The sequence below is a fragment of the Lissotriton vulgaris genome, chromosome 2_1 (genome assembly GCF_964263255.1).
Source record: "Lissotriton vulgaris chromosome 2_1, aLisVul1.2, whole genome shotgun sequence".
NCBI classification, from domain to species: domain Eukaryota; kingdom Metazoa; phylum Chordata; class Amphibia; order Caudata; family Salamandridae; genus Lissotriton; species Lissotriton vulgaris.
The window spans coordinates 1,802,691,415-1,802,705,552 of record NC_141687.1 but is presented as its reverse complement, the minus strand read 5'-3'; the positions used below and the strand labels follow the sequence as shown (position 1 = coordinate 1,802,705,552).

General features: G+C 47.6%; 1 protein-coding gene across 11 annotated transcripts in view; it reads left to right on the top strand.

The window, feature by feature from the left end:
• The window catches only part of NAP1L4 (nucleosome assembly protein 1 like 4), a 1,422,554-nt gene that overhangs the window by 719,089 nt on the left and 689,327 nt on the right, over positions 1 to 14,138 (top strand). The gene's annotated exons all lie outside the window — the stretch shown is intronic.

Below are 14,138 nucleotides of genomic sequence, written 5' to 3'. Positions count from 1 at the left end.
TACCAGTAAAACTGCATTTCTATGCAAACTTAGTGGCAATTCCAACATAGAATGTGCTATCTGTAAATTACAGCGCACCATAGGTTACCTACCACGCTCGAACCAATGTCCTGCAGATTGGACGTGGCTAATTTGTAATACTTGTCTTTTGTATGATTCTTGAATTTTTCACAATCCCTTTGACTTTAGCGATATAGCATTACTGACAGCACCTCCACTCTGAAAATTGTTCCAACACCACTGATAAAGAATAACATTTCTGGGTTCGTTTTCTTGCATCCAACATTCCTTCAAATAAGAATTGCCTGTGAGGCAAATGCCAGTACAAGGTGCCATAGGCAGTGGAAGCTCCTGGAGCCTTTGGGGGACCAGATACAATTTCTACTTTTTCATTGCAAACCTATCAGCCTGTGCATTTCCTCATTGCTTAGACATTAGACAACTGGTTTTATCCATATGTGCTACAATGTAGTCTAAGGAAAGTTAATTTTTTTCTCATGCTTTAAAAGTCTTAACATTTGAAAAACCTTGCCTCTGGCGGATTCTATATGATCATGTTGGGTTCTTCACCCTTCCGGCTGACTTGCAGAGTCCTATAAGACCTATATTGTCCAAGAAGTGTTCCACGTCCCTTGAACACAGTGGAAAATGGGTCTAACTTTTTGGACTATACTGAAGATTCCTACAATGCAGAACCAGGACTTCAAGTCTTAACCATTCTTAACCAATAGACTCCTACATCTATCTGCTCTGTTACCTCGGGCACACTCTGTGGGTGAATCTTCTACTGTTTAGAAATTCTTTCATAAAGGAAATGTTCAGATTTGTGGAGATCTGTGGTGTCCCTTGACAAAGGAAAGTAGTCTCAGCAAGAGTTCTTACTAGAGAGAAACATAATTGCATGCAGTCAAGTTTGCAAAGGTTCCAGAATGACAGGAACTAATTTCACCAATAGCAAAATTGCTGAAAATGACTTATCAGCTTAGAGTAGGCCGGGAAAAAAGCTGGAGAGAAAACCACAGATCAACAGCTGCAACTTGTACAGATTGCTTTTCCACAGGCTGGTGGGTGAGTCACTTTTTTTTAAAACTGCAAAGAAAAGTTCAATAAGGGCTGTGTTCTTCAGCCTGTACAAATATTTTAATTTATTCTTTTTTGAAACTCACACCACAAACCTCCCTGTCCTCTCATTTAGGTTTTAATCAAAAGGCAACCTGATGTGTTGATTTGGAAAGTCTCTGAATTAATTGGGAGAGCACCAATACAGAAGACAGGTCAGCACACTGCCTTCCTTAGTAACGTATTTCTCATAAAAAAGATCAATCAAAATGCAGCCAGGCATGAACCTGTGTCAGTTCAACAACTCAGTGTACTGCAAGAAACTAAAGACAGAGTGTATCCTCCTTCTACTCAAGAGTATTTCTGGTCCACTCTTGCATCCTTAGCGAAAATATTTACACTTTGTAAGGTCAGGGCAGTGATGGTAGTTCTTCAGTCTGCTATTCGTACTCTTCTCATTTTCCTAGAGTTTTACCAAAATTGCACACAGTGGCAGCGCCAATATGTGTCAAAAGTGTTTGCATAAGTGTCTATCTTGACGGCATGATTTGAAATGTACAGGAAGGAAACACCTCTAGGTCCATGAGAACACCCAACTCTCCAATTCAGGAAAGAAATGTAGATACACTTCTTCGAACAGCACTATGTCTAGATGCTGCATAACCATTTCGGGTGGGCGATCACCTGTTTGTGGGATATGTCGGAGACAAAAAAGGGAAGGCTGTGCAGAAATGATCCATCTCCAGATGGATTGTGTTAGGCATTGCGATCTATTGCACATTGGCCAATAAGCAACTCACTGAGGGTTTGCATGCTCATTCCACCAGAGCAAAGGCTGCAACCACTGCTTTACCATGCAGAGTTCTGGTCCAGGACACATGTAGTCAGCAACTTGGGCCTCACTGCACACATTCACCTAGTACTACCGCCTGGACAATCTGGCAGGTTGGAAGTTAGAACGTTGGAATTTTGCTTGTTCGGTCCTGCAGGACTTCCTAGTGTAGGTCAAGTTTGCAGACCCACTTCCGGGCAGGTATTACTTGGATATCTATTGTATGGTAGAGAATCTGCAGCTAGAAGTCTCTATCAGATGAACAAGTTACATACCTTTGGTAACGCCTTATCTGGTAGAGTATATCTAGCCGCAGACACCTAATCCTCTCAGCTCTGCAAATAAATTTATAGGGCTACTCCCTTTTCAGGGCCCTAGTTCCACACACCAGTGGGCAGTGTTGTTTGAGGTCCTCGCTCCTGTCCAGGAAAGTCACAAAAAGAAACTGACATTTTATATAAACCACTTCAAAATCTGCCTTCTTGCTGTGAATCGAAAAGTGAATCAGAGTATTTATTCAACTTTCATTGGCTGAAACAAAGTTTGAATTCAGTTTCTCCAACATTTGACTAAAGTACTCCTTATTCTAATGCTGACATTTTAAGAAAATTGATTTTGCATAGCTGCAGCTCATGCTGCATAAGTAAAAACTGCATTCTTCATTTACCTTACACTCCCCATGATTGCATTTTTGTGTCATAATTTTTTATTGGAGTTTAAAGATAGGCAGTTTCATAGGTTAAAAAACAATATGGTAAATATTATTCAGTATGTGACAAATAATATCCACCTGTAGTGTATTAAGGAAGAGGAAAAAAGGAGGGAAAGGGAATAAGAAGGGAAAAAGCTATATATAGGGAGGGAAAGAAAAGAGAATCGAAATTTGCCTAGCTTACGTAACGGTAAGTTTCAATTCTATTAAGGACACGGAGGCGAGGATTATGCTATATCTTCCTTCGCTTTATTAACATAAAGAAACCACAGCAGCTTAGGAAAAGATATAATAAGAACAAAAAATGCTTTAAACATAAAGCATTGACGTAATGTTCAACAGAAAATCAACAACAACTCCCAAGAGTCTCTTTGTTATAATCATAGTCCACAGTCCTTTGTCACTGTTCATCATCCCTATATAACCGGACTTCCCATCATCTTCCTCCTCTTTCTTCGCGCAGATCACGCTAAGCCTCATTGGTCCTGTTTAGCACCGTCGTTGCCTGCCAAAAAAGGAACAGCATCAGCGAGGTGGCCCAGGAAAAAGTTACAACAAGGCGAGGAGCATTCAGTGAACAACACAGTACAGACAACGTAAAGGAAAACGCTTTACTTACTGCCATACGGGTGGGTAGAGACACCACCGTAGTCCGGGTGGGATAATCCTCGCCTCCGTGTCCTTAATAGAATTGAAACTTACCGTTACGTAAGCTAGGCAAATTTCGATTCTATGTCAGGACCGGAGGCTTCAGATTATGCTAGTTTAAAGCTTACTTACCACCAACTGAGCTAAATCCACCACCGGCTTAAAATAAAACCTCTTGAAGGTGGAATCCGAGGACCAGTCCGCCGCTCGCATAAGGTCCTCCAGACGAGCACCCACCGAGAATGCCTTAGAGGCCATGGCCCCCCTGGCGGAGTGTGCTCCAAAGAGAGAAGTATTGATGCCCGCTTCTTGCATGACCCAACGCACCCACCTAGCGATAGTGGGGGAGGAGACAGCTTTGTGTGGCTTCCGCAGGGCAATCAACAACTGACGCTCGCCCGGAGGGCGAAGATCCAATGTCAGGTCCTCATATGCTTTGAGGCATTGCACAACACACAACTTAGGAGTGTCAGTAAAGGCTGGATAAGAAATGGAACGCGACGACGTCTTAGTGCGTCGACCCACCGTAAAAGTAACCCCCTCCGGGGAAAAAATGCGTGCAGAAACATCCAGCGCGCGCACGTCCGAGACGCGCCTACAAGAGACCAGACATAACAACATGGCTAATTTCGCCGAAAGCTCCTTCAGAGACAGATAAGAATTCGCTGGCCACGATAGGAACAGGTTCAGGACCAAATTGACGTCCCAAAGGACGGAGTACCTGGGCTCTGGCGGCAGCGCGAGGCGAACCGCTCGCAGAAGCCGGCACACAAAAGGGTGTTCCCCTACCGGATGGCCATCGATGTTATCATGGCCCGCAGAAATCGCCGACCGGATAGCATTGATCGTTCTATACGCCAAACCCTTGTCGGCCAAATGAGCCAGGAAATTCAGCACGGGAATAAGGCCGGCGACCATGGGATCCAAATCCCTTCGTAAACACCAACGCATCCACTTAAGCCAAGCGGATCTGTAACGCTTCGTCGTACTATCGGCCCATGCTTTGGAGAGCAAGTGCTCAGCCGACCCCGAAAGGCCCGGGAGCGTCCAGCGTCTCCTGAGAGCCTCCACGCCACGAGGCGGAGAGTGTTCTGCATGACGAGAGGGTGAGGTTCCCGATCCGGGCTCGTCAGGAGCAGAGGAAACAGGGGGAGTAGGATTGGAAAATCCCAGGAAAGTTCCAGAAGAACCGGAAACCACACTTGAGACCTCCACAGCGGTGTAACCAACACCTGGTCCGCACCCTGGCGGCGTATTTGAGCCGCCGTTCGCATGATCATGGAGAACGGGGGAAACGCAAACGGCTGTTCCCGACTCCAATCCTGCAAGAACGCGTCCGTGGCCTCCGCCAGAGGGTCCGGCCTCCAGCTGTAAAACCACGGCAGCTGGTGGTCGAGACGGGACGCGAAGAGGTCCACCGAGAAGGGGCCCCAAAGGGAGTGTAGCCACCGGAAGACTCCCGGATCTAGTTTCCACTGGCTGGCATCCCTGAGATGTCGAGAGTGCCAATCCGCTACCTGATTGGACTGGCCTGGCAGATACTCCGCCGTCACCGCAATGTGACGAGACAGGCAATAATCCCAGAAGTCCTTCGCTAAATCCGTCAAGGCGCGGGACCGAGGACCTCCCAGGTGGTTCACATATCGGACCGCCGAAACATTGTCCATCCGGAGCAGGACACAAGCCTTGACCGAATCCTTGGTCCAACAGCGAACCGCGAAGGAGCCCGCAAGGAGCTCCAAACAATTGATATGCAATTGTTGTTCTTCTGACGACCAGGCGCCGCCGGTGGAAAAATCCCCGCACCGGGCGCCCCAGCCCGACCTGCTGGCGTCGGACTCTATAATTAAGTCCGGGGCCGACCCGAAGATCGCTCGCCCATTCCATGCCTCCATGTGAGACAGCCACCATGACATCTCCTCCTTCACTTCGTCCGTGAGGGGAACCCACTGATCGTAACACATCCCACGGCGCAAATGCTGCGCTTTCAGGCGCTGAAGAGCCCTGTAGTGCAGCGGGCCCGGGAAAATCGCCTGGATGGAGGACGACAGAAGACCCACCACCTTGGCGACATGGCGCAGTGACGTCCGATCCCTCGCGATCGTCTGCCGAAGCAGGTGCCGTATCTTTGCGACCTTCCGGCTCGGTAGGCTCAAGACCGCCTGCACCGAGTCCACCACGAAACCCAAAAAGGTGATCTGCTGAGTGGGAACCAAGACCGACTTGGAGCCGTTGACGACGAACCCCAGTCTCTGAAGCAGGCCGACCGCTTGACGCAGTTGTCCTGCCAGCACCTCCGGGCACTGCCCCATGAGGAGGATGTCGTCTAGGTAAACTATCATACGGACCCCCTGGCTTCTGAGAAACTCCACTACCGGGTGAAGGACCTTCGTGAAGCACCACGGGGCCGAAGAAAGGCCGAACGGCAGGGCGGTGAATTCGAACACCTGGCCGTCCCACAGGAATTGTAGGAAACGACGATGAGGGGGGTGGATGGGAACGACCAAGTAGGCATCCTTGAGATCCAGTCGCACCATCCAATCCCGAGGGAGGAGCACGTCCCGAAGGAGGTGGATCCCCTCCATCTTGAAGTGACGGTAGACCAACCACCCATTGAATTCCTTGAGGTTGATCACAGGCCTCTTGCCCCCATCCGTCTTGTCTACCAAGAAGACGTTGCTGAGGAACCCATGCGGGTGGCGCGTTGATAGGCGGATGGCTCCCTTGCGCAGCAAGTCCGAGACCTCCCCGTCTATCAATCGCGCGTCGGAATCTGAGAAAACCATTGGGCGCGGGGGCCTCACCTGAGTTGGCTGGTCGTGAAAAACTATATGGAAACCTCTCACAGTTTGCAAAACCCAAGCATCGGCAGTGAGCAACTCCCACTCCCCGTAAAAGCTTGCCAGCCGCCCCCCAATCGGAACTTGATCCAAGCAAAGTACACTTACCGGGGGCATTTCCTTGTCCGGACTTCTTTTGGAATCCTCTTCCACCATAGCGTTGTCCCCTCGTGGGGTAGAAATTGGTGTAGTTGGCCGAGGTCTGGTACTGACCTCTTCCGGAGCCTTGTCCACGGTTGTTGGTCTGCTGACCACGGCCGATCGCGCGGCCCCTGCCGCGACCGGCCCCTCCAGAAAAACGCTGGTGAAACACCCTCTTGATGCTGGACTGGGCCTTGTCCAGCGACGTGAACGTGTTCACGAACTTTCCAAGCTCGCGGATGAAAGGTTCACCGAAGAGGCCACCCTGGGCCACTGCACCTGCCTCCGACGAGGCCAGGTCCCCCAGCTTCGGGTCCAGTTTAATAAGGAGCGACCGCCGCCGCTCCGTGGACAGGGCACAGTTGGCGTTGCCCAAGAAGACGATCACCCTCTGGGCCCAGTTGGAGAGCACCTCCGGTGAAATGGCGGTGACATTCGCTCGAGCCTCCTCCGCCATATCGAGGATCTTCGTGGCGGGCCCGACCGCATCCAACAGCTTGTCCTGGCAGGCCCGCCAGGACCGATCGATCCCCTTCCTGGGGTCCTTCATGAATTTCGCCAGGAAGGTGGCCATCTTGGGGTCCAATTCTGGGGTCATAGCCACCTTCCCCTCCAAAGTAGGCCGAGGGCATTCCCCGCGCAGGCAACCCCTCGCCTCCTTCTCCAGGGGCTTGCGCAGCCGGACCGGGACAAACTTCGCCACCGTCTCCCCCGGGGCCCAGGCCGCGGATCGGGGGTGGACGATCTCGTCCGGGTCCAGCATGCCCGACTCATCTCGGGGCATCTCCTTTCCCGAAGGCGCCGGGAGCCAAGACCGGGTCGACTCCCCGTCGTCATCCGTGTCCGGAGAGTCGTAGATCGGGGAAGCGGGCGCCGTTGACAGACCGCCCGAAGTGCCAGGGTCCACCAAGGGCGTCGGAGGCACCGCCGTCGCCTTGGCCAGGAAGGCGTCACGAAGACGCTCGAAGGCGCCCTTATCCACGCCTTGGGCCTCCGATGAAGGCCCCTCACCCCGGGGTCTCTTCGGAGCGGGCGGCAACCCGCCGGACGTCCCCGGGAGCTCGGGGGGCGGCGGCACCTGCGCCGCTGCCAGCTTGGCACACTCCTCTACGATGCGGGCCGAAAGGCGGTCCTCCATGGGCCCTACCACCTCCGTCACACAACGATAGATGGAACTGTCCACCGCCTGATAAAACTCATCATCCTGCAGATAGGGGCAGGCCTCCTCATCATACTCCCTTTCCATGTCGGAACCAAGGGCAAATGCGGGGCACCCAAGAGGGCGGCAACCGAGAAAGTTCTCGAATGTGGGCAGGCCCAGCGGCTGCGATCACGTTTTGGGCCAGCTGACGTGGCAGGTGGGCTGCACCAACCCCCAAGCGCGCAGACCCTCCTCGCCGGGACCGGGTCTACGTACCCCTCAAGCGCGCTAGGCCACACACGAATAAAGAGGTGCACAGATCTCGCCCGAAGGCGATTCACGCGGTCAAACCGCCATACAGACCCCAAAGGGCGTCAATTTGTGAAGTACAGACCCGGAGCACCAGGTGTCAGAGGGGTACGCGAGGGTCGGCCCCTGCGCAAGCAGACCCCACGGCGCGGCTCCTCGCACCGCGGAGGCGCGCCGGAGGGTCGGCGAGGCGACAGGCCGCCCCCTTGCGGTCTATGTACACACCGCACACAAGTGGGAAAAAAGTCGCGTAGGAACGGCAGAACGTTCCCGCAACTAGGGGACTCTGAAAGGAAATAAACCATGCAAGGAGTCCCCAAAGACCGCAAGACACAAGTACAATACAAGAAGACAAATAGAAAAGCACTTATCTGGCTGCGGGAGCAGCGAAGAAAGAGGGGGAAGATGATGGGAAGTCCGGTTATATAGGGATGATGAACAGTGACAAAGGACTGTGGACTATGATTATAACAAAGAGACTCTTGGGAGTTGTTGTTGATTTTTTGTTGAACATTACGTCAATGCTTTATGTTTAAAGCATTTTTTGTTCTTATTATATCTTTTCCTAAGCTGCTGTGGTTTCTTTATGTTAATAAAGCGAAGGAAGATATAGCATAATCTGAAGCCTCCGGTCCTGACATAGAATTAGAGTGCAATGATTGCATTTTTGTGAAAATACATATCTTCAAAACCATGTATTGAAATTGCACTATTATTTTACCTACCCAAAACACGATACATTACGCCTGCCTGCAAGTTCTGACCTTTAGCTGACGGAAGTTAGATACTTGATCAGCCTATGATTAGTCTTGTCTGGGCCAATACATATCAATAGCTTTTGTAGTATACACTATAGTGTGCTAATTAAAATATCTGGATTTTGATCTAGGCTCTAGTTCAATCTTGTGCAGAGGCCAATAAGGAAATGTTCTTGCTTGAACTGTGAGTAAATATTGCCAGTCCAACAGAACTGCTCAAATAGATACCCTTTAGATTTCCAGCTTTGTCAAGAAATAGAACGAATGTCCATCAGTGTACTTTCATACTCAAAATAGTTCTCTGGGATCTCACACATGAACAGGATTATTCAAATGTTCATGGCAATAAAGATTCCCATGATAGTGAGCTAACTTTAAAATTAAATTCACTGTCCGTCTTTACCATCTTTAAAAGTTCAGGATACAAAATCACAAAACCCAAATTAGCACTCCTGGTGATTCAACAAAATCAGGACCAGAATTTGTTTGTGTAGCTTGGAGAGCCCTTATGATTTTAGCCCTATACCTCAAAAATTCACACAACACTGGGACCGTATCCTAGGTCCCAATGGGACTAGGAAATATCAGGCTAGAATTAGAGGAATGCAGTTAGTATTATGTACAAGCAAATTGGTCTCTCTCACATCTTAGAATCTTTGATAAATACCATACGGAAGAAAGGTGCTTGCATATAAAATGATCTGGGATACTGCATGACATTGTATAAATAGCCAATCATGTCAGTTGTAGAGCACTTGCTAAATTCAGTGTGCACTGTTGCATTTCTGGGTTGAAAGTATACTTTCAGTTCTCTCTTTTTGTCTCATTTAAGTAACTTTTACAGCCTACCATGTTTAAGTCTTGCAGTCTAGGGCTTAAATTGCATTATTTTTTGTATATGTTTCATACTCTTCTGTCTTTGGATCGATTTTATTCATTTTTTGTCTGTTTTCTGAAAACAAGAGCCTCAACATCTGTGTTAGTGGTACTAAAATGCCCATTTCCTTTGTAGTCCTGGCAGTAGCTTTCTTTAATAAACGTACTGTTCCTTTATGGTTAAGAGAGTGTTTTTGTATTGCTTTTGAATCCTTTCAGAGAGTACAACGTAATCTGGTTTGGTTTGAAACTCTCCTAAAGTCTTTTTGGATTTTCCACCTACAGCATATTGGCTAAAAGCTGTAGGTTGTACTGGCTTCTCTGAATGGTAAGAAATATTACGTTACTTCAGGGTGTGTCCTAATCAATATATACTAGCATACATTCCCTGTTGCAAAAAATTATCATTGTCATCAAAGTTGTGTATTCAGATCAAATGTTATTTCTAAACCGTCAAACATCTGCTGCATAAAACAATTGTGTGGCATTTGGGACGGGAATCTCACTTGCTAGGTAGTACAGACATGGCCCTTACCCTGAGGAACCCCATCTATAGGTTATATGGTATCCTGACTGTTTTTGGCCTAGCACACATGAGAATCCTGCATTGGAAACAAAAGAGGATCCAAGCAGTTCTGAGGAAGACCTCAAGCACTTAGTTTACTTCAAGTATGGAGGTCGAAATAAGAAGTTTTTTTCCAAAGAAGACGTACTAAGAGACTTTTAATGGATGTTGTAGGCTTCCAACCACCCTTAGGGAATTAGTAGATTATATAAGAAAATCGCCACTTTATTGATGAACTTTGGTTCTTCTGTGTTTTTTCAAAATGATAAAATGGATTGATGGGATTCAAATATGGGCTTACAATGGCGTTATGGAAATTTCCTCCATATATATTTATACATTGCAATTAACTTTAAAAGTTTTTTTTTTTTTTTAATTTGAAAGGTTTATTTAACAAGTTTCACTTTCCATCGCGCAGTACACCAAACAAAAGGCTTCACAACACAAGATTAATCGTGGCTTTAAAATTTCATATAAACACCAAAGCTAAACCCTTATAACTGTTCTCCAAAAAATTGCAATTAAACTAAAGCTCTCATACGAGTGGGTTTACATAAAACTTCTCATGCATTCGAAACAGTAGAACAGGTAAAAGGGTAACTTTACAATCCAACAGTTAAACCAAAATGTGCCAAATGTTGTCTATGGAATAGGTAATTGAAAATGAATGTCTAACCCTGCATCCATTGTTTAATTCTGTGTTTTAAAATAAAACAGTCCCGATTACACTTACAAATGTTTTTACTGAAAAATATGTTAGTATGAAATTTTGAAATGGTGTTAAATAAAATGATATACTGCCCTTAGAAAACAGGTTCACACACCAGTTGATTGTTGAGAATGAATGTTTTTGTAATGTTCTCTTGGAGATGCAATGAGTTTGGAGACTGCTTCATCACAACCTCCTGTGAGGGCCCTCACCCTCAACAAATACTTATTGTTCTATGCTGACGAAGCAGGTACTTTTGAACGTGAACAACTTCAAACTGGTTCTGGAAGACAGATCCTGGAATCCCTAATCCCCTGTCTGGAAAACTATTAGGAAGAGTGAAACCCAGCCTATCCTACCGGATTCCATTTCCAGTTCTTTATGACTATGGGAGGGAGTGCACTGCAAAGTGCACACTAGGCTTGGTGTTCTTGACAGCCGGACTCCCAGAGGTTAGGAAACATCAGCTGTGGGTCTGTCTGGTGCTTGGGAGCCTGTCTGATAAGCTTGAGAATGGGAACGAGTGCCTGACTCAGCAAGGAGATTTGACTGCCTGGGAAATAAATCAGGAAAATTGCTGGCCTGTGCTGCCGGCGCTGGCGTCGCTGCAGGGCTTTGACGGCTGGGACACAATCGGGATTTCGTCCCTGGGGCATGTCCTCTCCGGCACCACTCTTAAATCCTTTCAGGAGCTCAGCACTGAGTTCGACATGCCCAGGTCCCAGTTCTTTCGCTACCTCCAATTCCGCCACGCCCTTACTCCTAGCCTGGTAGGACTGGAGCAGCTCCCAGACTTCAGTCCCATAGAAGCAAAGCTGTTTATGGGTGACTTGGGTGATAAAAAAGTCTCCCAGATCTACCGATCCCTGGTCACGCACTGCTCCCCCTCACTCCTGACACTGAAGGCCCTATGGGAAGCCGATGTCGGCCCCTTGGACGAAGACGATTGGCGCGAAGCCCTCGAATCCCCCCGGGGGACGGCCATTGCAGTCCGCCTCCGCTTTATACAATTTAAATATCTGCACCGAGCTTATTTTACGAGGGAGCGACTGTGGCGGGCGGGTCTGATTGCCAACCCGGAGTGTCTGCTGTGTGGTTCAGAGAGGGGCACCCTCCTTCATACTGTATGGTCTTGTGAGCGGTTGACTCGGTTTTGGGCTGGGGTTTGGGGTTGCCTGTCTGAGGTGCTGGGATGGGACTTGCCCCGTACACCCCGGTTGGGCCTTTTGCATATGTTGGAAAACATTGGGGGCAACGTCTACAAGCGCCACCTACTGCTGTTGGGACTGGTGGTGGCAAAGAGGGACCTGGCGCAGGCCTGGAAAAGCGAACGAGCCCCTCCCCTTAGTGCATGGAAGGCAGGCCTGGACTTCATCATGGGACTGGAGCAGCCTGTCTTTGAGGCTCGGGGGTGCCCCTGCAAGCATTTCAAAATATGGAAGCGGTGGGCGGACTATAGGGGCCTCCCCCTCGACCCTCCTATGGTCATGGACGATGCATTGCCACAAGATGTGGACCCTGCACCTTAGGCCGCTGGCCTGCCCCACATATGTCCCTCTTCTATTCTGGTTGCTTAATGATCACGTGCACAGGGTTAGGGTGGGATAAGGGGTGGGCAGTAGTTGGGGATTGGGGGGAGTTCTGGGGGGTTGGTGGGTGGCTGTGTGTTCTGAATATTTTGAAAATTGCTGTATACGAGGGGTTCGATGCTATGCCATAAATGTGCCTTTTTATATTTGCTATTGACAGTCTCCTCCTGATTGTGGAGGGCTGTGCCTGCACTTGCTTGACCCTCTAATAAAAATGGTTTTGAAAAAATTGCTGGCCTGACTGCAAAGTGTCCCCAGATACCCAAAGCTCTGGATGGCCCTAGGCCTGATCTTTTCCTTCCTAAAATGGTACTGCTGCTCTTGTCCAAATTGGTATATCTCTCGATGTCAATGCAGGATAAAGAAATGTTTGGCTGTTTGTGGGAAGAAGTTTTATTCCAACAGAGCCCTGCTAGCATGCGTCCATCTTTCTTCACGTTCGGTCTTCCCCCAGAGTTCTAAATCTCTAACTCCCATGCTGCTTCCTTGAGATACCTTTGACTACTCACTGTCACTACCTTGAGAGTCTGTTATAGAAAGGGTGTTCTAGGCACCCAGTTTGCAGTGCCATAGTAGGTCAGGACCCTGGACATATGTTTTTAAAAAGCTCCTACTACGAAGGTAGATGTCCTAATAACACCTGCTTGCCTTGCCTCATTGCCCCGAACAACTTCTGACAGTGTCATAAAATTATAAAAATGTCAAATAATGTAGCATATCTTGTACAACACACCTACACCACCCGTAACATACAATAATGTTTATAACCAAGCTGAGTATGAACCATGGACCAAGCCTATAAAACCCATTGAGACTGGCTCCAAAAGTAGCAATCCGCACTGAATTATATTGTTCCCTGCACATCCAATAGGAGCTAACACCTATCATAGACAAAATTAAATAAACTCCAAGGGTTTGGGAAGACTAGAAACCCCAGCACATTGGCTATGTGCCCATTCCACCCAGATGACATTAAACTCCATTAAGAGTGGTAGGAACCAGTGCCTCCTCACAGGTTGTTGTAATTGGCACAGCAACAGAAAACGTTGTTTATCTTGGATATGATAATTGCTACAAAACAAATGCAAGGTATACTTTTGCTTATTCCAATTCTTGCTAAACTTCCATTCCCAACGAAGCACCCAAATTTGGTGTTGAGTATACCAAATTTGTTTGGTTTTATTTCTGTTTCTTATTTCCCTATTTCCCTCTTTTAGACAAATAAATCCCCAGATAATCAAAGTGTGCGCTATGTCATCTTGAAACAACTAGCGAATGTGGTGAATGAAGTCGCAGATGCATTGAGCTTAAAGTAGGAAGCATGCTCTTGAGAGAATAGGAGAGAGTCTCTGAAGCTGTAGACGGTAATAACCCTGAAATACCATAACTAGTCTGATTCAGAAAGCAACATTTCAAAGTTTTCGTAGCCGACAGTCGTAACTCGGAATGCAGACTACTGTGATTCCTATTTCCTGGTATGGGACATTTGCCAGTAGTCTTACAATTGATTTCCAAACTTTTGCCCAGGATTAAGGGTGAGCTGCGAAATAATCCCAATAACTCCTCGGGAGGGGGGGGGGGGGGGGGGGGTCTAATCAGACATTCTAAACAAACTTATTGATAATAAAATCTTGGATGTTGACAATACATACACACTCCTCACGACATCATCGATTCTTGGATCATAAGCCAGGTTAAATAATTATGAAATTCTGAGAGCATGATTCTTGATATCGACATTTTGAACATTATAGACATCTGTCACCAACGGAGAGAATTATATTTTTAAGAGCCAAAAGTAAGGCTTCGGGAAAAATCTTGCTATTATCTCATCAGGTACATCAGATGGGCGTTTTAAACAATTTATAAATATTCATAGACTCTTTCAGCATTATTTGTCTCTATGGGAAAAATCGTTGCACGCATTGGCTGTGTAAACGCCTGTATTTAAAGACTAGA